This window comes from Sus scrofa, chromosome 5 (genome assembly GCF_054392235.1).
Source record: "Sus scrofa isolate SSC_HxYL_T2T_F1_AM1 chromosome 5, Sscrofa_HxYL_maternal_Yorkshire_Landrace_v2.0, whole genome shotgun sequence".
Taxonomy (NCBI): domain Eukaryota; kingdom Metazoa; phylum Chordata; class Mammalia; order Artiodactyla; family Suidae; genus Sus; species Sus scrofa.
Window position 1 is genome coordinate 1,298,208 of NC_139387.1, and position 21,543 is coordinate 1,319,750.

Sequence of the window (21,543 nt, forward strand, 5' to 3'; positions counted from 1 at the left end):
TTTGCTGGTCTGAACAGGGTGTCCCCCCAACAGTGTGCTTTCTCTTCTGCCATTGCTGTGCCTGCTCCCCTGTCTTGTTTTCAGTTTCTTATTCTCCGTGAGCCTTTATTTCTGCATCTCCTGACCTCACGGGCGAGGTTCCTGTCTCTGCAGAGACCGGGCGTGCTTCTGCCTCCTTTGCTGGTGTTTGTCCTGTTCTTCCCCCGGCGTCTGCACGTCTCCGAGGCCCTTCTCTGTTTGATGCTCTGGTCCTGTCCCCACGCTGGCGGTTTCCCGCCATCTCGGTGTCACCGCCTTTAATGCCTCACAGTCTGGCTCTGTGGCCGGCGGGCCCGCCCCTTGGCTGCACCCAGGAGGCCACGTCCCTGGGGGGTCCAGGGGGTCTCTGCTGTCTGGCCGCCCCCCCAGGGAAGAAACGGGAGGATGAGAGTGCACCCGCCTCTGCTCAGGGAGCCCGGTCAGAGCAGGGCTGGGGACCCCTCCCCTTGAATCCCCCCCAACCCCCTTGGCTCTTCTTGGCGCCCCAGGTCCCAGAGAACTGCGTTGTCCATTTCGGAAGGTTCTTCTGCAGTCGCTGCCAGGCGGCGGGGAGAGGACCAGGTCTGCCTGTCCCTCAGAAGCACCCTCAACCCCCCGGGGCTCTGAGCACCGCTGGCCCCCCTTCCTGGGGGGCCTCTGTTCTCCGTGGCATCTCCCTGGCAGCCTCGCCTTGGGCTTCCGAGGGCCTGTGCCCTGAGCCACCTTCTGGTTGCCCTGACACAATCTGCCCTGTGGGATGTGGTCCGCGTGCTGGGTGCCCCATGTGTCACTTGAGGCAGAAGCATGTCCGTGTCTGATGCCCACGAGAGCCAGGAATCCCGCGGTCTCCTGGGCACATCCCAGCCTCAGGCACTGCCCCCTCCACTGCCCCCCACCCCCCGTCCAGAGGCTCGGCTGGGCCTCATTCAGAGACCCTGACGCCGGGGGGTGGCTCCTAGGGGGACCACGGCCTCGGTTTTCAGAGCCAAGGGTCTGCAGAGCAGAGACGAGGATGGTTCTTCAAAGCTCACTTTACGGGCCGTGCCTCCAGGTCCTCAGGTCTTACTTCCCGCTCTCAGGAGTGCGGATGTGGGGACCATCCTCGGGTCAGGAGGGCCGATGCAGCCCGGGTGCCTCCCGGTGCCACCGCCCCGGGACCCAGTGAGACTGGGGCTGCCGTCAGCCTATGACGGTGAGGGGCTCAGTCTCGGGGAGAGGCGACGGCTCACCCGGGGTGGAGCAGGTAAGGACGGAGTCACGGCTCAGGCCAGGTGTCCCATGCCAGTGGCTCGGCTTTCAGCCCTCGGGGTCAGACTCTAAGGCAGCTGGCACGTTTTGCCAAGATTTTCTGCTGGGATTTTTTGCATGTTTCACCCCAGGATGGGGGCGAGGATTCAGCAGGAGGTGTCAGGACCTGCCTGGTCTCAGAGCCTCCATGCTCCTTGCCCCGAGCGGTGCACGTTAGGCTCAGGGCTGCTGCCCCAGAGGGTGGCTTTGCATCCAGGTCAAGAGGCAAGTGGATGGGCTAGGCCCGGAGGGGGAGGGCGTCCCAGGCAGAGCGGGAAGGGATTGCTCCAGAAAATACTCAGAGATGGAACACGCGTGGTGCCGCAGGAGAAAGTCTCCAGCCGGGAAGCCTAAGAGCCACATATGGGGTCTGCAGGGATGGAGAAGTGTCTCTTGGCTGGAGACAAAATTGCAGAGAAAAGCAGCGTCGCCTCGAAGCAGAACCAGAAGCTGCTGCTGCACCAGCCGGCGGAATTAATTTAATTCCGTTGTTTGTGCGCTGGGGGCGGCCGCAGCGAGGAGGGGCGGCCGGCGGAGCCGCAGTGCATGCAGGTGATGTGATTATGCTCACATCTTAATTTCATCTGCCTGCTCTCACTCTAGACAGTTTGCAGAAACGACTAAATACGCACCACACGCCATTGACGCGGCCCTGGGCCTCGGGCTCCCACTCAGAACCAAGCCAGCTCCCCGGGGCCGTGTGTGACTGGTCAGCCAATGGTGACGGCGCTGAGTGCAGAAGTGGCCGCTTCAGCAGCTGAGGATGCGGCCAGCGAGCCCCAGCCTCCTCCGGGAGCTCTGGCCACCTCAGCTTCTTCCCTCAGAGACCTGTGGCTTCCCTGGCCCTACCCCCTTGCCCGGCTTCCCAGCTTCTCTCCTGCAGTGCCCTGTCTTGACCCTGTTGTCCAGGACAGCTCAGGACCCAGGGCTGTGCTGCCCTTCAGGCTTGGCCTGAGCCCCCTCCCCCGCCGGAAGTTCTGGGGGGCTCCTGCCCCCCACCACCTGGGCCCCTGTCAGCCCCAGGGCTTCTGGATACACGGACTCGGCCTCCATCCACCCTCCTCCCGACTCTGCCTGGGTTCTGATCAGGTCTGTAACTGGCCAGCTGTACAGGGCCCAGCCAGAGCACAAGCTCAGGAACCTGCAGCCTTGGGGACAGGGCGGGGGCGCAGAACAGGAACAGGGCAGCCTGGGAGGATGCAGGCGTGGCCTTCCCTGTGCGTGCTGGGAGCTGCAGGTGCATAGCCTCCCTGGGGTTCCTGGGTCCTGGGGTCCTGGGGTGGGGGCAGGGAAACACACCTGGAGAGGTCCAAGCCCCGTCCCCAGAGGGCTCCTTGGTGAGAGGAGCTCTGTGGATGCGGGATCCTCCTGAACTTTCTGGGAGAAACCAGTGTCATTTCAGAGGAGGGGGCGGGGAAGGTGGGGCCAGAAGCCAGAAGCAGAGCTGCTGCCCTTAGAGGAGGGGGCGCGGCTGCAAGCCCAGGAACCTGGAAATCAGGAAGCTTCTCCCCGGAGCCTATGAAGGAGCGCAGCCGGCACCCTGACCAGCCAGGAACAACGTTGGCTCTCTGGGCCCCTGGGCTGGGGAGGGCACCTGTGTTGCTTTAAGCTCCCCCATCTGCGTGGCTCCATTCCAGCTGCCCCAGCATGTGCTGTGGAGGTGGGTGAGGAGGGCGGGCAGCGGGCAGTGCCAAGGGGCGGGCAGGGGTCTCCTCGTCATTTGTACGGAGGGCCTGGACATCTGGACAATTCACTGGAGGGGGGTGTGACCTGTCCAGGGAGTGGGGGGTGGGGCGGTGGGAGGTTCCCATCCTGGAGGTGGGAGGGGTCACTCTGGGAGGGAGGCACTGGGTGGGGGGAGCAGATACAGCCACCTGTAGGTTGTAGGAGGAGGGGCCGGGGGGAACCCAGGATGGAGACGCTCCCTCACGGGAGGGGTAAGCCTAGAGGGGGTGGGCCTGGGTGTCAGGGGGTCCCCAGGAAAGAGGCACTGACCATGGCCGGAGATCTAGCTGTGGAGGCTGATCAGAGCTAAATTAATCAGCAGCCCAGTGGCTTCCGGCTACCATGCTGGCTGGCACTGACCTTGAACGGTCCCCTCATGGCCGACCTCTGGTGCCAGCTTCCCATGAGCCGGCCCCAAGCCCGTGCCTGCCACCTCGCTTTTCCACCTTGAACCAGTTCCAGCCCCCTGTGCCTCCGTCTCCTCCTGTAGAAACGAGTGCTGTGACGGGACCTACCTTCTGGAGCCTGTGAGGGTCGGGCGAGTCCTACATGTTCAGCCGGCACTGATGCTGGGACCTGGGGCCGGGGCCGGGCTCCCTTCTGCCTCCCCCATGGGTGAGTCCAGCTTGTCCCGTCGGTGTGAACAGGCCAGTGCCCCACCCCCACAACAACCTGGGCCAGCGGCTGCCCATGCCCAGTCCGCTACCTTCCCCAGGGTGGGCGCCTGTGCCCTGAACCTTGGAAGTGACCCCCCGTCCACACACAGCGATGTGGCAGGACCCCGCATGGACTAGGAACTGGGCAGCCTGGCGAGGCCCAGGTGACCACTGCTCCCAAAGGCCTCCTCAGCATCCTCGACCAGCTGGCCATCACCTGCCGCCCAGACCTGTTCTTCCTGTGCATTCCCGGGACAGCCTGCTGAGGGATGGCTTGCCTGGTGCCACAGCCTGGCAGCCATTCTCCTCCAGCTCATTGACAGTGTCCCGGCCCTGAGGTCCCTTCTCCCTGAAATGCAGCCCCCGTGTCGCCAAACTCACTCCCGGGATCTGTGCCCTTGAGAAGCAGCAGACGAGTCGCCAAGAACCGGGGCCGGCCGGCCGACTGCCCTCATTAGATGGCTGATTAATGACCCAAACAGCGGCCCACGGGAGCGGTGCCTGCCCAGCGCAGCCAAGGCTGCAGGCCGTCCGTATTCCACCCATTGGGCACCTGATGGCGCGGGGGAAGTGAGCGGGAGGTGAGGACACAGGCTGATGGATGAAGGACCCAGCAGCACAGGAGAGGATGGCAGAGAGGAGGGACCCAGGCTTGGGGCGCAGACACCCCAGCCAAGGAAGGCAAAGTAAGTGACATTTCAGACAAGCCTCGGACGGGGCCGGGAGAAGCCCCAGGTGGCTCCTGAGTGCCGGTCACTGCGCTGAGCCTGGCACGGACAGTTTGCCTGGTCCCCAGCCAGGCGGCAGGTGTCACCCCTGCACAGAAAAGACAGCACAGACCAGCATTGCAGGTGGCCAGGGGGAGGAAGGAAGGACAGGGTGGGGTGGCCTTTCCGGGGGTGTTTGGGTCCCGGAGTGGAGAGAAGCGCTGATGGCACCGTGGGCAGGGCGGGGGCAGGGGGACCTTCGCCAGGGCTAAAGCATGTGGAGGTTCCCAGGCTAGAGGTCCAATAAGAGCTGCAGCTGCCGGCCTACACCACAGTCACAGCAACACGGGATCTGAGCCTCATCTTCAACCTACACCACAGCTCACGGCAACGCTGGATCCTTAACCCACTGAGCAAGGCCAGGGCTTGAACCTGCGTCCTCATGGATATTAGCTGGGTTCATTAACCCCTGAGCCATGATGGGAACTCCCCCAGTGTTATTTTTAAGTTTGTGTAGGTACACCCTCTCCCCCACACACACACTCGCACACCTACGTATCACACTCACACACCTGTAAGGAATCTGCATAAAAAGATTGGCCACTGTCGCCAGATTCTTCCAGGTTCTCGAGGAGCTCACGGCTCCCGCCTGGGCCTGACTTTGACGAGGGGCTGACGAGAGGCTCCAGCCCTGCCCTCGCTCTTCCTCCACGGCCGCCTGTCCTGTCTGGAGACACTTTCCTCCCCGACTGGCCCGACAGCCCATGTGGGAAAAGCAGGGACGTGCCCAAGTCCTGCCCCTTCGTCGCCAGGTTTGGGAGGACCGGCTGATTCTGCAGTTTCCCCTTCACCTGACCGGGGTTTGGGAGGGGGCTGGGCGGCCTCCACTCAGCATGTTGGACGTGTCTTCACTAACTGCGCCTCTTTCCGCAGATCCGCCCCCTCCACCGCCGGCCTCCCTCCCCCAGGAGGCCGGGCAGGGGCTTCTGCTAACAGGCTGTTTACGGAAAGCAGGCTAAAATCATATGCTCAGTTCGAGGCTCTGTCCCACCAAGCCGTCCCACCAAAGGCCTGCCGGGAACTCGCTGAGCGGCTCCTCTCCTGTGGTTCCACTTCTGAGTCAACACACATTTGGTGCGCTTGCTCCATCTTCCACTTTTTGGAAGAGTTTTTCACCCTGATTTACCGCCGCTTTGTAATCATGCAAAACGCACATGTGCCGGGCCCTTGACAGGCGTGTGCTTGTGTCATCCTTCCCCGCGACAGGGAGCCAAGCTTCACCCCGGTTACCCGTGGGGAAACTGAGGCACAGAGAGGCCGAGAGTCCTGCTTGGGGTCACACGGGAGTGAGGGGCGGCGGAGCCCATCTGAGGGGACACGGGGGCGGGGGCGGGGCACAGCTGCCCTCCCACCTCCACCCCCACCCGGGAGATGACGAGGCCAGCGAGGAAGGGCATGGAGGGCCCCCCCCCGCCGCCAAGGCAGGGTCTGGGCGGGAACACACTCGGGCCCCTGTGAAGCGAGGCCTCTGTCCCAGCAGGAGGTTCCCGTGACGCTTCTACTCTCGCAGCTCCCAGCAGGAGATGGTGACTTGCAGCCCTGAGCACATGTGCCTGGTGGGGCCCCCTCCCCTGGTGAGGCGCGGAGGGGGTCTGCCCAGTGGCCCACAGGCCCTGAGGGTGGAGCCCACCTGGATCTCCCCCAGCCCTGCCCCTTCTCCATCAGAGGAGAGAGGGCAGGGGCCCCCGGGGGCTTGGGGCTAGTCCTGCTACCATGCATCAGGATCTAGTACCCAGTGCCCAGTGCCAGGACTCAGTACCCAGAGCTCAGTATCATTACCCAGTGCCTAGTGTCAGTGCTCAGTGCCTAATACTCAATACCCAGTGCCCAGTACTCAGCACCCAGTGCCTAGTGTCAGTCCTTAATGCCTAGTACTCAATGCTTATTATCAAGTACCCAGTGCCAGTACCCAGTGCCTAGGGTGGCTACTTAGTGCCTAGTACTCAGTGCTTATTACCAAGTACCCAGTGCCAATACCCGATGCCCAATACCAGTGCCTGGGCTGATCCTCGCCTGTCCTGAAGGTCCAGCACCAGGTGTCATCATGCCAGGCTTTCCCCAGGTTCCTGGAGGGCAACCACTGCACACATCTGAGTTTTGGTGCTTATTCTACTGAGCACTCAGACACCTCTTTGGGGGCCTGGGCCTCACGCAGGACGTTCAGTGCTGGGCCACCTTCTGATCTCCTTGGCCTTCGGCACGCCCGCCTCTGCCTGGAGCCCCGGTTGTTGCAGGCTCGCACGGCACCAGCCCCCACAGGGTGGGCTGGGAGGGCCCCTGCCTCTTTGCCTTGGGGTTTGGACCCCTGGCTTCTCTCTGGGCCGAAGACTGCTGGAAGATACAGCCCAGACATCTCCAGGACCCTGGCCTGGCTGTCAGGCCGTCCCATCTGGCCCAGAGCCCAGCCCCCACCCTCGCCCAGGCTGGAGCCACAGTCCTGCTCCTTGACAGCCTGGGGGGAGCAAGCTAGCTGTGGTGAGTTCATGCCCATCCCAGACCAGACGCATCTGCACAGCGCCCCCCATACAATCGAGGGGAACACAAGGGACCCTCCATCCTGGGCACATGGGGGAGGGGCAGACCTGGGACCACCTGTCACCCTAGACCCGCCTGCCTGAGTGCAAGGGTGAAGCCAGACCCTGCTGAGGAGGGGGCGCAGAGCTCCTGCGGCCAGGTCACCCCCCATTGTGCACCCGGGGTGGCCCAGGCACCGGCCTTCCTCAGAGGCTCTGAGATGCTCCCCTTTGCCTCGGTGCTCGTGAGCGTCTCGGGCCTCAGGGGGAGCCGTCCAGGCTGAGCCGGCCCCTCCCTCCCACCCCCACCCTGCCTCCAGGGACACTCGGGTCCCCCAAGGCGGACATCTGGCTTCCTTGATAAGTCCTCCTTCCAAAGAGACTGCATCTCCCAATTGATTTTTCAGCAGCTCTGGCTTTTTTCCCCCAAATTGAAAAGGGTTTTACCCAATTGACAGATTATAAAAATAGGTCTATCAAAGTGATTTATCTTCCCAAGGGAGAGGTCCCCCCGCCCCCACATGAGCCTGTGGCTGCTGCGCACTCAGAGCCCGGCTGCTTTCTTCCTCCTGCAGGAGGAGAGGAAACTCCACCGTCTCCAAATCCGGGAGCTCAAAGTACCCTTGACCCTGGCGAGGTCCCGGGATGCACTCCAGCCTGCTGGCCCCGGGGACCTAAACTCCGAACAGCAACCCCCTCCAGCCCCTTGGTGACACCACCTTCCGGGGGGGCAGGGGCCCTCCCGTGCTTCCAGCAGGACAAGGAAGGCCAGTGTCCTGAGTGCAGGGGTGTCTCCTGGGACACAAGGCACACCTCCTTCCTCCCGAGAGGTGTCAGGCCACGTGCAAAACACTTTAGACACGTTTTCCCAAGAAATCCCTGCAACGCCTTTTAAAAGCGGGGCTCCAAGAGGCCGGGTCACTTGCCCAAGGTCAGACCCCAGGATGTGGTTGCTGGGGGGACGGCCCTCTCCGAGGTCAGCCCGATGCCAAAACCGCGTCCTCTTGGCCACAGGAGGAAACTTTCTGAAGCCACCATCCAGGAAAGTGGCCCGCAGAGGCTCCCTTTCCGGGATCATCAGAGCAGCGCTGCAGGTAGAAATCACTCCCCGTGCACGCAGCAGGCCCGGGGCGAAGTTGACTTCGTGATTAGATAAATTATAAAGCATCCAACTTATCTGCCCATCTCTCTAATTAGACTTCCCGACCAAACCGTCTCTGCCCAGACGCTCAGACCCACAACTTTAATACACAGAAGGGAGCGAGGCTGCCTTAATCTCCCAGAAGCGGGAGATAAAAGATTCACCCTGTTTACCGGGGATTAGAGGAGCGCCTTGACCTTGAGCCGGGAGTTCTTGTTTTCTGAGTTACTTTCATTGGAAACGTTGTTGTCTTTCAAAGGCCGCGGGCACCCAAGGTGTAAGGAGGCACAGACCATGCAGGGTCCACACAGAGAGCCGGTTCAAGCCGGAGCCGCCTTATCCAAAGAAAACAGCTCATTTTAAACTGTGATCGCGTCGGAGACGAGGCGGCAGTGTTTGCTCATCTCCCGGGGGGCGCTGCTGCGCTGATCTGGGTGAGGCGTGCCTTAGCGATAAGGAGATGCTTAGTAGGCTAATTATTTTGTGAATCAAATCAAACAAAATCAAGTAAGCAAACAACAGACAGCATGAAGCTCCGTCCTGAAGGTTGGTGGAAGTCCGATTCCACCGGGTCATCAGGAGAGCGGGGTCTCTGGCCCCGAACGCGGCTGAGGACCTGGAACCGGAGGGGGTCCCTGAAGAGCAGGGTCGGGACCCCGGTGTCCTGGGAAACGCGGGGCACACGTCCAGTGACACGGGCCCTGGGAGTGGTGGTCATTTTCTCCATCAGCCTGAGCCTGACGGGCGGGGCAGTGCCCACTGGCTCACCTGCCTGACGACACCTGTCCAGAGGCTCTGCTCAGGGGAGGCGTGAGTGGGGGGACAGCCACCGTCTACTTGCCATCTGTCAGCAGCCCCAGGCCAACCCCTCCTCTCTCTGTGCTGGGTCCCCAGAGGGCGGGCAGACCCCGAGGACAGGCCCTAGCATCCGGGACCTGGCCCACGGGCAGAGGAGGGCGCCTCTCCCCACCTGCCCGGGTGAGAGGAGCATCGCTGGGGCCTGGCCGAGCCTTCCGGATGCTGTGTTCTGGCTTCTGACCCAGGAGAAGCCAGCCCGGAAGTCACTTCCCTGACTCAGACGCTCAGCTTAACTTCCACCCGGTAACCGCTGGCCGGGGCGGGTCTGGGGCGCTTTCTCCACGAGATACTAAGTACCCAGTGAACACCAGGGGTTGGCAGACTTGTTTTGTAAGGGAGTCAGTGCTTGGTAAAGGACAGTAGTGGTTAGTTGCGGGAAGTCCAGATAATTCCACAGAGGCAGGATGGACACATTTTAGGTTTCAGGGGCTGTGCCGTCTCTGTGACATCCACTGAACACGCTGTGTTATTGCACGAGAAGCCATGGACCTCGAGTACGCAAAGGACACGGTTGTTTTCAATAAAACTTTATTTGCACTCAAAAGGCGGGCTGCACTGGGCCTTTGGGGAGAGGGTAGCAACTGGGACAGTTGCTGGCATCCACCCCTGTCTCTGGAAAGAGGGGCTCTGGCCCCAGGTGTGGTCAGCGCAGGTCACCAGCAGACGGCTGAGCTGTGAGCGCTTTGCCCCAGAGCCTCCAGGCACCAGTCCCCTGCCGCATGCAAGCCAGGCCGTGGTCTTCAGGTGACACCTGCCCCAGGACCTCTCCCTGGAAAGATGGACACCATCCTGCAGCCCAGGTGTGCTGGGCACCCACTGAGCTGTTGGCCTATTCGCAAACAGGGAGACTCCAAACCAAACCGTGGTGCAGACTCCCTGTTCTCACGGGGGCCATGGAGCGGAAGGGTTAAGGCAGGTAAGATTTTCTTTTCTCTTCTTTTTTTAGGGCCGTACCCGCGGTATACGGAGGTTCCCAGGCTAGGGGTCAAATCAGAGATGCAGCTGCCGGTCTACACCACAGCCACAGCCACAGCAACACCAGATCTGAGCCGTGTCTGCGACCTACACCACAGCTCATGGCAACGCTGAATCCCTGACCCACTGAGCAAGGCCAGGGATCAAACCCGCATCCCCATGGATACTAGTCAGCTTCTTAACCTGCTGAGTCACGACGGGATCTCTGGACAGTGAGATTTGAATCCTACAGAGCATTGGCTTACACGAGCCCATTCACCTCACGTCTCTGAAATCTCGGTTTTTACATCTTTTTTTAAAAAAATTTGCGTCTTGAGGAGTTCCCATGTGGCTCATTGGGGTAAGGACTCGGCGTGGTCACTGCTGTGGCTCAGGTCACTGCTGTGCCTTGAGTTTGATCCCTGGCCCGGGAACGTCTGCATGCTGTGGGCACAGCCGAAACGAAAACTTGCTTCTCAAGATCCCGGCAGCATCCAGTGAGACAATGAGTGTGCCTGTGAAATGACAGCACTTATTAGTGGGTCACAAGTCCCAGCCACCAACCCCACTTAGGAAGAACCCCTGTGATGTGGCGAGAGACAGTGGGCGGGCCCCCCACCCATAAAGCCAGTGTTTTCAAGCATCTTTTCCACTAAGAAATCACACTTTAATCACAGCCTAACAGGGGAGCAGCGACGTCCGACTATCGGGTTAACCGCACGCCCAGAGATCTGGGACTTAGGGACGAGAGAAGAGTCTGGCCAGGCACCCAAAAATGGGATATTTCTATTCGATTCTGGCCCCAAATACAGACGCAGGTACAGCTGCCTCTTTTCATACAGTCTGGCGCGTCTGGAAAAGAAGCACACCGCCCCATCCGCCTGCCTGGGGGGAATCCGATTAAGCCATTTCCGCGGAGTGGAGCTGTTCAAACCGGGATAAAGTGGATTTGGAAGGTACAGTGTCGCGGCTGTTAAAATGCATGGGGTGGGGGAGGGGCAGAGCCCTGACTTCAAATTGGCTTAAACGTTGTCTGCGCCCTAACGAGATTTGTCCTGACCGAGTTATCCTCTGCCCCGGGGAGACTTCTGCCCCTCCCGTCCCAGACGGCGGGCTGCAGAGGCGGCTTGCACACCAGGCCGAGGATCCTGGGCCCAGAGGGGCCGACCCGCAGTCCTCACGGAAGCCCGAGGCACGTTGGCTCCGGGTAGCAGCACTGCCAGCAGCGGTGCCGGGGCCCTGGAGTCCGAGCAGAGGGCCCGGGTCCCCACGTGCCCACCGCAGCCTCCTCCCTGCCCCCTCCTCCCTTCGCTGCGTCCTGGAGTTCTTACCTGCAGCAGCCCTGTTCTGGGGCAGGGCGCCCCTCAGGGAGCAAAAGGGGACAAAACCCCTGCCCTCAGCAGGAAGGTTCCCTTCAGACCCTGGATGGGTAAACCATAGAATTGGCAGCTCTTTAGACAGCGGTCGGGCTAAGAGAGGAACAAAGTGGCCGGGGAGGGAGGCAGGAGTATGCGGCTGAATTCTGCACACAGACAGGTGCGTGGGGGCTGCCCCGAGGGCAAATGGTGCTGGACAAAGGACCAAGGACAAAGGGGGGACATGGAAAGGACCAGACGTGGAGGGAAAGCAGCCCCTGGAGAGAGAGCAGCCGTGCAGAGGCCCTGAGGCGCAACCAGGGTCTGAGGTTGCCTGCGGAGGGGGTCCCCGGGGACACTCCGGGAGCAGAGGGGCCTCGTGAAGACGCGGCTTTTCTTGGGAGGGAGATGGAGGCCTGGCGGACAGGGAGCAGCCCCCACTCACGCTCCCCAGGACCCCTTGGTGGCGGCGGCGGCTGGGGTCCAAGGCACCTGTGGCTGTCCAGGCCATCCAGGCCTTCCGGGGGCAGCTCTCAAGAGCCAGCCTCCTCCCCACCTCACCTGTGGACCCCTCCTCACCCCCTGCCCCTCAACAGGCTGCCCTGGGCGCCGGCACCTGACCGCTGCGTTCTGGCGCCCAAGACACAGCAAGTGTGTGTTTGCTCCGCCTGCGCCCCGGATGCCTGCTCCTGCAGCTGCCCTTCCTGCCTGCATGTGTACGTGTGTGTGTGTGTGTGCCTGCGTGTGAGGGTGTGCACGTTCACACCTACATAAGCCCATTTGTGCAGTGTGTGTGGCCGACGACCAGTGGTTAAGGAGCAACGAGCTTCCCTGTGACCATGAGGTTGGGCAGTGAGAGCAGCCCTGCCCTGAGGGGACACGTAAACCCCAGCCCGGGGGGAGGGGAACGCCATCCCCCAGGCTTTCCGACCCCCGAGGCCTCAAACACGCCTGCACATGTGCACACACAGGCATGGTCGCCCCCAGGGAGGAAACAGCAACCTGATTTGCTGAAACCACTCCTGGGGGGGGCAAAGCCCAACCCTGCCGCCCCTGCACCTGTGCCCTGTGGCCTGGGGAGTCCGGAGCGGATCCCTTCTGGCATCGGCCCGGCCGGGCTAGCCTGGGGTTGGAGGAATGAGCTGTACCAAGAGACTGGCCCTCGTTTCTTCCTGTTTCCCCCCAGCGAGTTCCAGATTCCATCGCGCCCAGGACGGATGCAGTAGGCTCCCCCGGAGTATCCCACAGCCAGAGCGCTCCTTTTGATCTGATTCCCATTTTCTAACAAAGAGAAGGGACATTTCTGAGTTTTGCCCGTAGGTGAAGCGCCTGCTAAGGGCCGTGTCAGAGGCATAGACGACCCACAGGGACCTGGAGCAGAAGACGGGTGCTTCTCTCTCCCCAGAAGGGGTCCTGCTAGGCTGGGGCGCCAGAGCCTCAAACACCCGTGCGTCCTCAGCTTAAATCCATCCATCCACTCGCTTGCTGCCATGGCAACACATGCACACGAACACGCACACGGTGGATTCACATGCATCTTACATCCTTCTTGAATCTGAAGCTTCAGGTTTCCCTGATGGTACCACACGGGCCAACCCTGGCTGATCAGACAACTCTCAGGGACAGAGTGGACAGCCACCGTCTTTCAGGGCCCATCGTGAAGCAGGCTCTTCCTTTTGCCGATTAGTTAATCCTCACGGCAGCCCAAGAGCCAGGGGCCGTCACTGGCCATTTCTGCGGCTGGAACGCCAGAGCTGAGGTCTGGTGGTGTCCAGGGAAGGCTCCAAGCTGGCACCCTCCCCTGGGCCCTGGACCACCGTGCCCCCTCCCCCTTCACGTTGCCTCTGCCTGGGGGCGAAGCCACGGAACACGAGGGCTGCTGATGGCTGTGTTCACGCTAGATGCCAAGAGGCAGCCTGGGCGCATCTGTCAATATTCACGGGAAACCTGAGAAAGTGTCCCTATTTAAAGGCGCTCGTTACACCTGCGATCTTTGTTTGCACAGCACAGAAATGTTTATTTACCCCAGGGGGGCAAAATCTCTCATGCAGAGGAACTGGAAGTCCTTCCTGGCTGGATGCTCTGCCAGAGACAAAGCCTGCCACCCACCCCCATCAGCTGGAGCGTCCAGCCTCTGGGGCTCTGGAAGGCTGGATCCCCGATGGTGCGACCCTCGTTCCTCTGCGTGAGCCATACCAGGCAGCGCCGGAGCCCTGGCCAGAGCACGTGGGCACGGACATGTCTGCTCAGCAAGCATCCGTGGGCAATGAGCTAATGCATGAGCAGGAAGAAACAACAGCAGCCCTGACTGGGCCGGCCAGTCGCTGCCTTGGTCTGGACGGCGAGGCTGCCATCTGCGTGGTGAGTTGGCTGTTTATTTATACATTTATTTATTTCTGTATTTTTAGGGCTGCACCCGTGGCATGTGGAGGTTCCCAGGCTAGGGATCAAATTGGAGCTAAAGCTGCTGGCCTCCACCACGGCCACAGCAACGCCAGACCCTTAATCCTCTGAGCGAGGCCAGGGATCCAACTCACGTCCTCATGGATACTCGTTGGATTCGTTTCCACTGCGCCACGACGGGAACTCCCTGAGTTGACTGTTTAAGGTGACTTTCTTGCCCTCTGGGATCCAGCCTGGGTCGGGGTCCTGCTCCCCCACCGTCAGGGAGCCCGGGCGGGACTCCCTCCAGCCCGGTGAGTGGATGAGTGTCAGGCCAGGGCTGCCTCCAACCCCCCACCACGGGGGCTGCACGCCCTCCTCTCCTTCCAGAATGATGTCGCCTCCACGTGTCGCCTCTTCTCCCAGCGTCCTCACCCTGGTCCCAGCGAATCCTCCCTCTCATGTCTCACCTGCAGGCTCGCTGCTGGCGCTGAGTCGGGGTGAGGGTCCTGCCTGAAGGCCAGACCCGGGCCCAGATATCGTGCAGAGAGCACACGACAAGAAAGATTAAGGAGAGAGCAATTCAGAGCGATGGGCAGGCCAGCAACCGGGCCCCATGGATGGAGACAGCTGCGGCTTCACCACCAGCACGCGAGTGTCTAGGAACCAGCCAGAGAGCTTCGCATTTATTTTAGGATAAGTCCCACCCTCAGCACACAGCTGGGGACCGTGTGCAAAGCTGGCTCTTGATAAATCTTTGTTGAATGAAAACATGAAAGGTTTTCCATGAAGTTCTAGTTAATGAAAGTATTTTAATAGTACTCTTAGCAAAACCTGGAATTAGTTTTCACTTTTTTCCCAACTGATGTTAGAAATACCACCGGGGAGCACATGGGAGGAAAAGAGAAAATGACAGGGAAAGATGTGTTGGAATATCTTTCTTGGCCATATTTAGGTGAAGCCATTGCCTTTTGAAATCGTGGAGAAAAGAAAGTGTTTGTTGGTGGCAAGAAAACCTCAAAAGTTTTCGCGAGTTCCGTTTCCTCCAGATAAGAACCCAATTATGTAAATAGGTGTTCTTTCTCCTTCAGAAATAAGGTTCAAAATAATAGAACAGCAAATTCCAGCACAAAATTTTGTCTATTATTTTTAACTTCCATTGAGGAGGTTGGAGACACTTTATGCTTTGAAGGAAAAGAATACCAAGCGCCTGATGATGTTCTTTCCAAAGAAGCTCTACTGGGAAAAAAATAACTTTAAAAGGCTCAGGACGAGGATGTGAACTTGACAAAGACGAGCAGGCAAATGCGACCCCGTTAGTGACTCAGCGAGAAGAGGGAGCCTGAAAACAGCATTGGGAGGAATCATTCCTCCTGCGGATGCAGGTCTGAAGGAACAGAGAGGTCGAGTCGCTCACCCCAAGGGGATCAGCTGGTGGGGGGCAAACTGGAGATTCAAAGAAAGGCCACCAGGATGCGAACGTCCATGCTTTCACCGCCTCCCTAAGCAAGAGACATCCCAGCTGGGTCCGTTCCTACCTCGTTTCTCCTGAGCTAGACCAAATCTGCTCACTTAACACGGCCTTCATGAAGGGAGGGATAAAACCATCCTACAAAAGTCACCTCACCATATTGGAAATGCTATCATGTCTTCAGATAGAAAATCTTAATTACCTGTAACGTCAGTTTTTCCTCAGGTGCCTGTAAAATTCTACCTGTTTTTGTTTCTGGAGGTAGGCAGGTTGATTGCAAAGTTTATCAGGGAAAAAAACGTAGCCAAGAAAACCCTAAAATAAAGCACAGTGGGTGGAGGGCTAGCCTGTCAGATATGAAAACATAGCATGAGTCCCCTGTAATTATAAGAATAAGATGTCAGTGCAGGAACAGACAAGCTAATGGAGGAAGAGAAAATCCAGAAATAGACACAATTGCACGGAAAATTTAGTACATGCGCTAAGGACACCGGCTCCAACACCCGGAGAAATAGGGATGCTGAGAGTGAGTGGCGCTGAGGACCTGGGAAACCCGGTGAAAAGCTGGATCCCTTTCTCACACTGTGTAGGAGGGTAAACTCCAGCTCCCGAGAAACAAAACGAAACAAAACAGAAACAAACAAAGCGAGAAATATACAAGAACACAGGATGAGTTTGGCTCTAAGGCCAAGGATGACCTTGACCATATAAAAACCAAAAATGCCTTTGCCTGGCAAAGATACCACAAGCCACGGGACGTGATGTAGCCCAAACTGGTACAATATACCCGGCTTACCTGACGTAGGAGGGTCCTTAACAGACAGACAGCTTTTTAAAGCAACAAAATAAACAGAACAAACCCAGTCAGGAAGATGACCGGGGGCCACTTGCCCGGAAAGCAAATGCAAAATGCCACTCATCCTGGGAAGAGGTGTTCAACCTTTCTCAAAAGAAGAGAAATAGAAATGAAAAATGCACCGGCGTGGACAGGGCTCCGGGCATGGTGAGGTGAGCACCCAGCCCCCGCCTACTCACCGTGAATCCCCGACCGACGGAATGCCAGAAGCAGGCCCGGAGGACTGGGAGATCGAGGGAGGCACGTGGATTGGTGCAGAAGCCCAGCCTTCCAAGTTCTGCCGGACCCGTGGGCTCCCCTCTCCTCCCTGCAGTGTCCCCTGGCCTGGATGCAAAGCGTGGTGGAAACGTGTACCACACACAGAGCCAAAGAACTCGGAGAGACGCTCCCGTGGGGGTGGGGAGGGGGCTTGTAAGGACCAGGCAGCGTGGGGGGAGAGCCCTAGTCTTAAAATGTTCCCTGTTCCCCCTTCTCCGCCAGAGGCAACACAGCAGAAGTGATGACAGCGGCACGATGACGGCAGGGCAGCCAGCTGGGCACCCGAGTCTGACCGGAGAGTGCAGGGAGGGACCCTCTGTCCACCCTCTTGTTCCTTCTAGAACTTCCAAACGGGTGGGAAACTGTTTCAGCAAGGGGCCCAGGTGCCGGAAGGGACAGAAGAGGAACAAGGGGGTGGACAGAGGGTCCCTTCCCTGCACAGAGCAAGTGTGCAGCAGAGCTGGAAACACAGCCTCGGCCTCTGGCCAGGGCCAGGAAGGGGAGTCTGGGAACTCGGCCGTGCAGGAGAGGTGGCAGGGAAGGAGACTATGAGCGTGAGCCCACGGGCCTGTGTGGCTCTGGCCCTATAGGTGCACCCAGACCTGGAGGACCTGAGCGGCCCCTCACTGGGTGGTGTGCCCTGTGGCCAATCCGCATAGCTCTGCAGAAGCTTGAAAACGGGGCTGATCGTGGAAGCACAGCCCACAGAAGGCAGGTTGGAACCTGAGGCACAAACACAATCTGGATTTTCTGATTTCACACAGAAATCAACATTCCCCTTAGGCTCTAAAAGGCCCAGAGCATCAAAGTGCCAGAAAAAAACAAAACAAAACAAAACGAAAAACAGCTAACAAAGGAAAAACCATCAGCAGAAGTTAAACTCGAGAAGACAGAGCTGTTGAGACGATCGGATGAGGACGTCAGAGCAGCCACGAGCATCCTGCTCGAAGAAGTAGTGGTGAACACTCTTGAAACAAATGGAAGACAGTGTGTCCACGAAGACAGAGAACCAGAAGGAGAATCAAGTGTAAATCTGAGAACTAAAATCTTCAGTAGGCAGAATACAGCACTCTCTTTGCAGGCCTCACGCCAACGCGAGTGCAGGGAAACTGGCTGGAAGAGAGGGTCGCGGAGATTTACTTTGCACAACGGAAAGGGGGGGACGTGACGAGGGAGGTCCCGCTCTGGCACAGCAGGTTATGGACCCGGCATTGCTGCAGCCATGGTGCAGGTGCCAGCTGCAGCTCAGGGTCCGTCCTTGGCCTGGGAACTTCCATATGCTGTGAGGACAGCCACAAAAAAAAAAAAAAAAAAAAAGGTACTGAAAAATATATACGCAGGGTTCAGGGACTTGTGGGATATTCGGAAAAGATCAAAAAGGGGGAAAAGTATATGAGAGACCCGAGGAGGAGACATAGGAAGGGTGCGGGGATGGGGGATGGGGGACAGAGAGGACGGAGGGGGAGTGGCGGACAGCTGGCTTCTCCGTCCCCGCCATGATGTCACCAGCTAGCGCTCCTGTCACAACGCCTCCAGCTGCTCAGTCAAACACGGCTCTTTGGTGTTTACCAGCTGTGCCTCGGTAACGCCGTGCGCGTGAATTGAGAGGCTCGTGATCAGTAAAACCGAAGTCTCCGTTTTTGCTAATAACGAACTGGGTGCATCTAAATGACAAATTTTAAAAGCTGGTTAGAACATGCCTGTGCTTAGGAGGCATGAAGGAGGCCAGTCATCTTCAGGAGCGTGAACGGAACTATACACGGTAAATTATCAAAAATCGACTTAAAACCATCCGTGACCCAGGGTTCATGGGCATCAGGTCCAGACAATCCCTAAATATGTTCGCTGAGCTTCACAGTCAACAGACAAAGCCTTCTAGAACTTCCAAACGAGGCGGGCCGCTGTTTCATCAAGGTACTGAAAAGGTCATACACCACAACCAACAAGGCTGAAATCCGAAAAGCACGGGTATCTCAAGTTGGGAAATGGATTCAAGAATATTCACTGTTTACAGAGAAGCCCTGCTCGGCTCTTGCGAAACACAGAATGCATTTCATGGACTGAATGCCCATCTGATTTTTAAAAGCCTCACCCGATTAGTCATGCAAAGAATCCTCTTTAATTTGGTTATGTGAGTTTACCATAAACTTGCACCAAACACCCTCATCAATACTGAAAATTAGTAGTGTTTCCCCATCTGCAGCAGAGAACATTCTATCACTGTTTCCTGACGCAGCTGCTGCTTATAAATTCAAAGCAGTTATCACCACAGCGGGCACGGCTTTCCGCTCCCAGAATGTAAGCACCCAGGGACCTGTTCTACTCGGCGTCTCCAGAACCCTGAATGCAGACTGACATAAAATACAAGCTCTTAAGAAACCGTGTAGTGAATGAACAAGAAACGAGACTCGAGCCGTCACAGCTACTTCCACGCTTGGGAGACGGAGTCTTCAACGCAGGGAAACCAGCTGTGGGCGAGAAAAAGGAAGAAGCCTAAAAAATGTGTAATTATGTACAGATGGGATGAGTCGCTGGAAACCCCAATAGAATGAAATAGAAACAACTAGAATTATTTCAAGAGTACAGAAGATGCCCAGGTGTAGACCAAACTACGCCAACCCACACCTTCACTGTAAGCCTCCCGCCACCAGGTCGAAAACGGTGTGTATTTATTTACCACATTCGTAAGAACAATGGAAAACTCAGACCACCCAGAAGAAAAGTGTGTACGAAAGGCAACGTCAGGATCTAAGAAAGTTACAAGCTTCATCGAAAAGACGTAAGAGAAGGCCCGTCTAAAGGGGGAGAGCCTGCGCTTTTGTTGGGGACACTTGGTGCAGCAAGGAGACGGCTTCTTCCCAGAAGACTGTCTACATTTAATGCACCTCCGATCCAAGTCCCAGTTTCCCGTCTTGGGAAACTTAGTCTTAAAATATAGATGCCTCCGAAAATTGGCAACTCTCACCCTGAAAACCTGGGCAAAGGACAACGCAGTGAAGTTTCAATCAGCGGTCGGGCCAGACGAGGCGAGCGCGAATCCCCACGATGAGGAATCTGCACAGGCGTAAACAGAGAAAAGTAAGAGGACAAAGAACAACCATCCCGGGAAAGACCCAAGCATAGGAGCGAGGGAAAGGGCCGTGCTGACGCGTAGCTCTGAAGTCGCGGTTTTGGTCAGTCGTCTTGAGACCATGGCCATCTCTCGGAGGGGCAGTCACAGCCAGAGCTCAGAGGTGGTCAGGGCAGACTTGCCGACGAGGAAACAGACTGAGAGGAGCAGCACCGTACGGCTGTGGGAAGAGAAACGATAGAAAAAGGTCTGACCCACGGATGCACGATTGGAAATGACAGCTCTTGAAGCGACAGGAGGTGCACAGAAGGCTGTGCTGGGAATGGGCAGGAATGCCCTGGGCAATTCGTGGGTGAAAGAAGGGGAAACAGCGGCAGGGGATTAAGGACAGGGGAGCCTGTGACCGAGACCCCGAGGGGGCAGGATCTGACCTGCCTGGTGGTCCCGGAACCACGCCTTGGGTGAGCAAGCCCTCAGGCCACACCTTTCTGGAGGAAAGAGAGAGACACTAGCCACCCAATTTAAATGCACCTCCTCCTTGCTTCAGGAAAGACTCGCCTGCAAGCCGAGACCCAGCTAGCCTGTCCCGGTGAGAGCATGTTTACCAGGAAAGCCACAGAAGCAGCTTGGTATCCCCCCTCCCCCCCAGCCAGGAAGCCGCTGCTCAGAGCGCTGTCATCGCAGCAAGGGGCGGGCACCACGAGACAGGTGGAAAGATCCAGAAATGCTCCCTGAAGTGCCACACGGGGCAGCCGGGGAAGGAAAGCAGGTCGAAGTCGCTTAGGACCCAGGAGGGGGTCTGGGCCTGCCCGCGTGGGCTGGAAGCGCCTGATCTGTGTCGCACTGCGTGTTGACCTCGGGCTGGGAGGCTGGTGTTCTCTGAGCTTTCAGTCATGGTTTTAAAGATGCAAAGTGGAAAAAAAAGTCGTCATTAATGCCTCGGCTTAAGTCACAATCGAGGAAGCGCTGGTACAGTTAGCATAAGAACTTCTTCGTATTTAATAAGGAAACACTTTCCATCCGTTTGTTTCTTCTCGAAGGGGCGCCCGGCCCCGCAGCAGAGCCTGCACGGGTGACCGGATTCCGTCACCTGGGGTCCCGGCTCAGGGGCCGCCTCTGCTGCTTTGGGCAGAAGAGGCACCTGCAAAGCTCAGGGAGGGCGCTGGCCCCTTGCGGCTCCGGCTGAGCTGCGTTTGAAGGAGCCTCGGTCCGCTCCAAGCTGCATTCTACTTAATGTCCCCAGGTTGGAAAAAATGTTGGAATTCAACAGCCTGGTTTTTTATTTTTTAAAAAAAAGGACATTCAAAAACCAAAAAAAGAGGTGGGTGCAGGTTGGGGGAATACAAAGCAGGTCCCTAAAGAGAAGCGCGACCGTGTCCATTCACGGCGCACAGTCACGCGCAAGTGCACGGCCCTCCCCACCCCGTGGCGGGTCAGCACCTTCCCCCTGGAGACAGGTGACATCTTGGGAAAGAGTTGCTCTGGGTGGCGCAAAGGTCGGGCGCTCTCCCCGCTGGAGCTAATAACGCCCTGCTGAGCGCATGACCTACGGCGAGGCGCCTGCGGTGTTGCCGCCTGTCTGCCTGGAGAGGAAATGTTGGGTGGTCCTCCCTTCCCCCCAAAGAACCAGGCGGATGGAAATGACGACCAGGAATCATTGCCCGGCGCGGGGGCGTGAGTGCTTTTAAGTAGAAGAAGGCGGTGGTGAAAGAGAAAACAGGGAAAGAACGAAGGGGGGGGGAGGGAGAAGAGAAAGGGGAGGGGGAGAAGGGGGAGGGAGAAGAGAAAGGAGAGGGGGAGGGGGAGGGGGAAGGGGAGGGGGAGAATGAAAGGGGGGAGGGGAGGGGGGAGGGAGAAGAGAAAGGGGGGAGGGAGAAGAGAAGGGGGAGGGGAGGGGAGGTGAAGGGGGAGGGTATGAGGAATGAACTAGAAAAAGAAATGCCCCCCCACCCCCGGAAAGGGCAGGGAGGAGCTGACCTTCCTCAAGAGAACCCGCTCTGCTGAGACGTGCCCCTGCCCCATGCTGGTCGTCGAGCCCCAGAGGGCAGAGCGCCTGGTCAGAGCGAGCTTTGTTGGCCTTGCTGGAGTCCCCCCTTCCCCTCCCCGCAGAGCTGGCAGCGTTTAGAGCTGCCTCGCAGGGGCACCGTGGACCCTGGCGCAGGAGGGCAGCCGTGCTCACCTGCAGCCACCGTCCCCTGAAAAACGTCACGACCGAGGAGCCGAGCGTTGCGC

At 58.3% G+C, this 21,543-nt stretch overlaps 2 long non-coding RNA genes across 2 annotated transcripts; one reads left to right on the top strand and one right to left on the bottom strand.

The window, feature by feature from the left end:
• Window positions 1-10,827: 10,827 nt before the first annotated feature.
• Window positions 10,828-17,085, top strand: LOC146403063 (uncharacterized). The gene is made up of 3 exons (XR_014845358.1): window positions 10,828-13,635; window positions 14,133-16,527; window positions 16,664-17,085. It is a non-coding gene; the product is annotated as an uncharacterized LOC146403063 (long non-coding RNA).
• Window positions 17,086-18,340: 1,255 nt separating this feature from the next.
• Window positions 18,341-19,514, bottom strand: LOC146403064 (uncharacterized). The gene is made up of 3 exons (XR_014845359.1): window positions 19,390-19,514; window positions 19,207-19,295; window positions 18,341-18,709 (listed from the first exon to the last, which is right to left on the bottom strand). It is a non-coding gene; the product is annotated as an uncharacterized LOC146403064 (long non-coding RNA).
• Window positions 19,515-21,543: the final 2,029 nt, after the last annotated feature.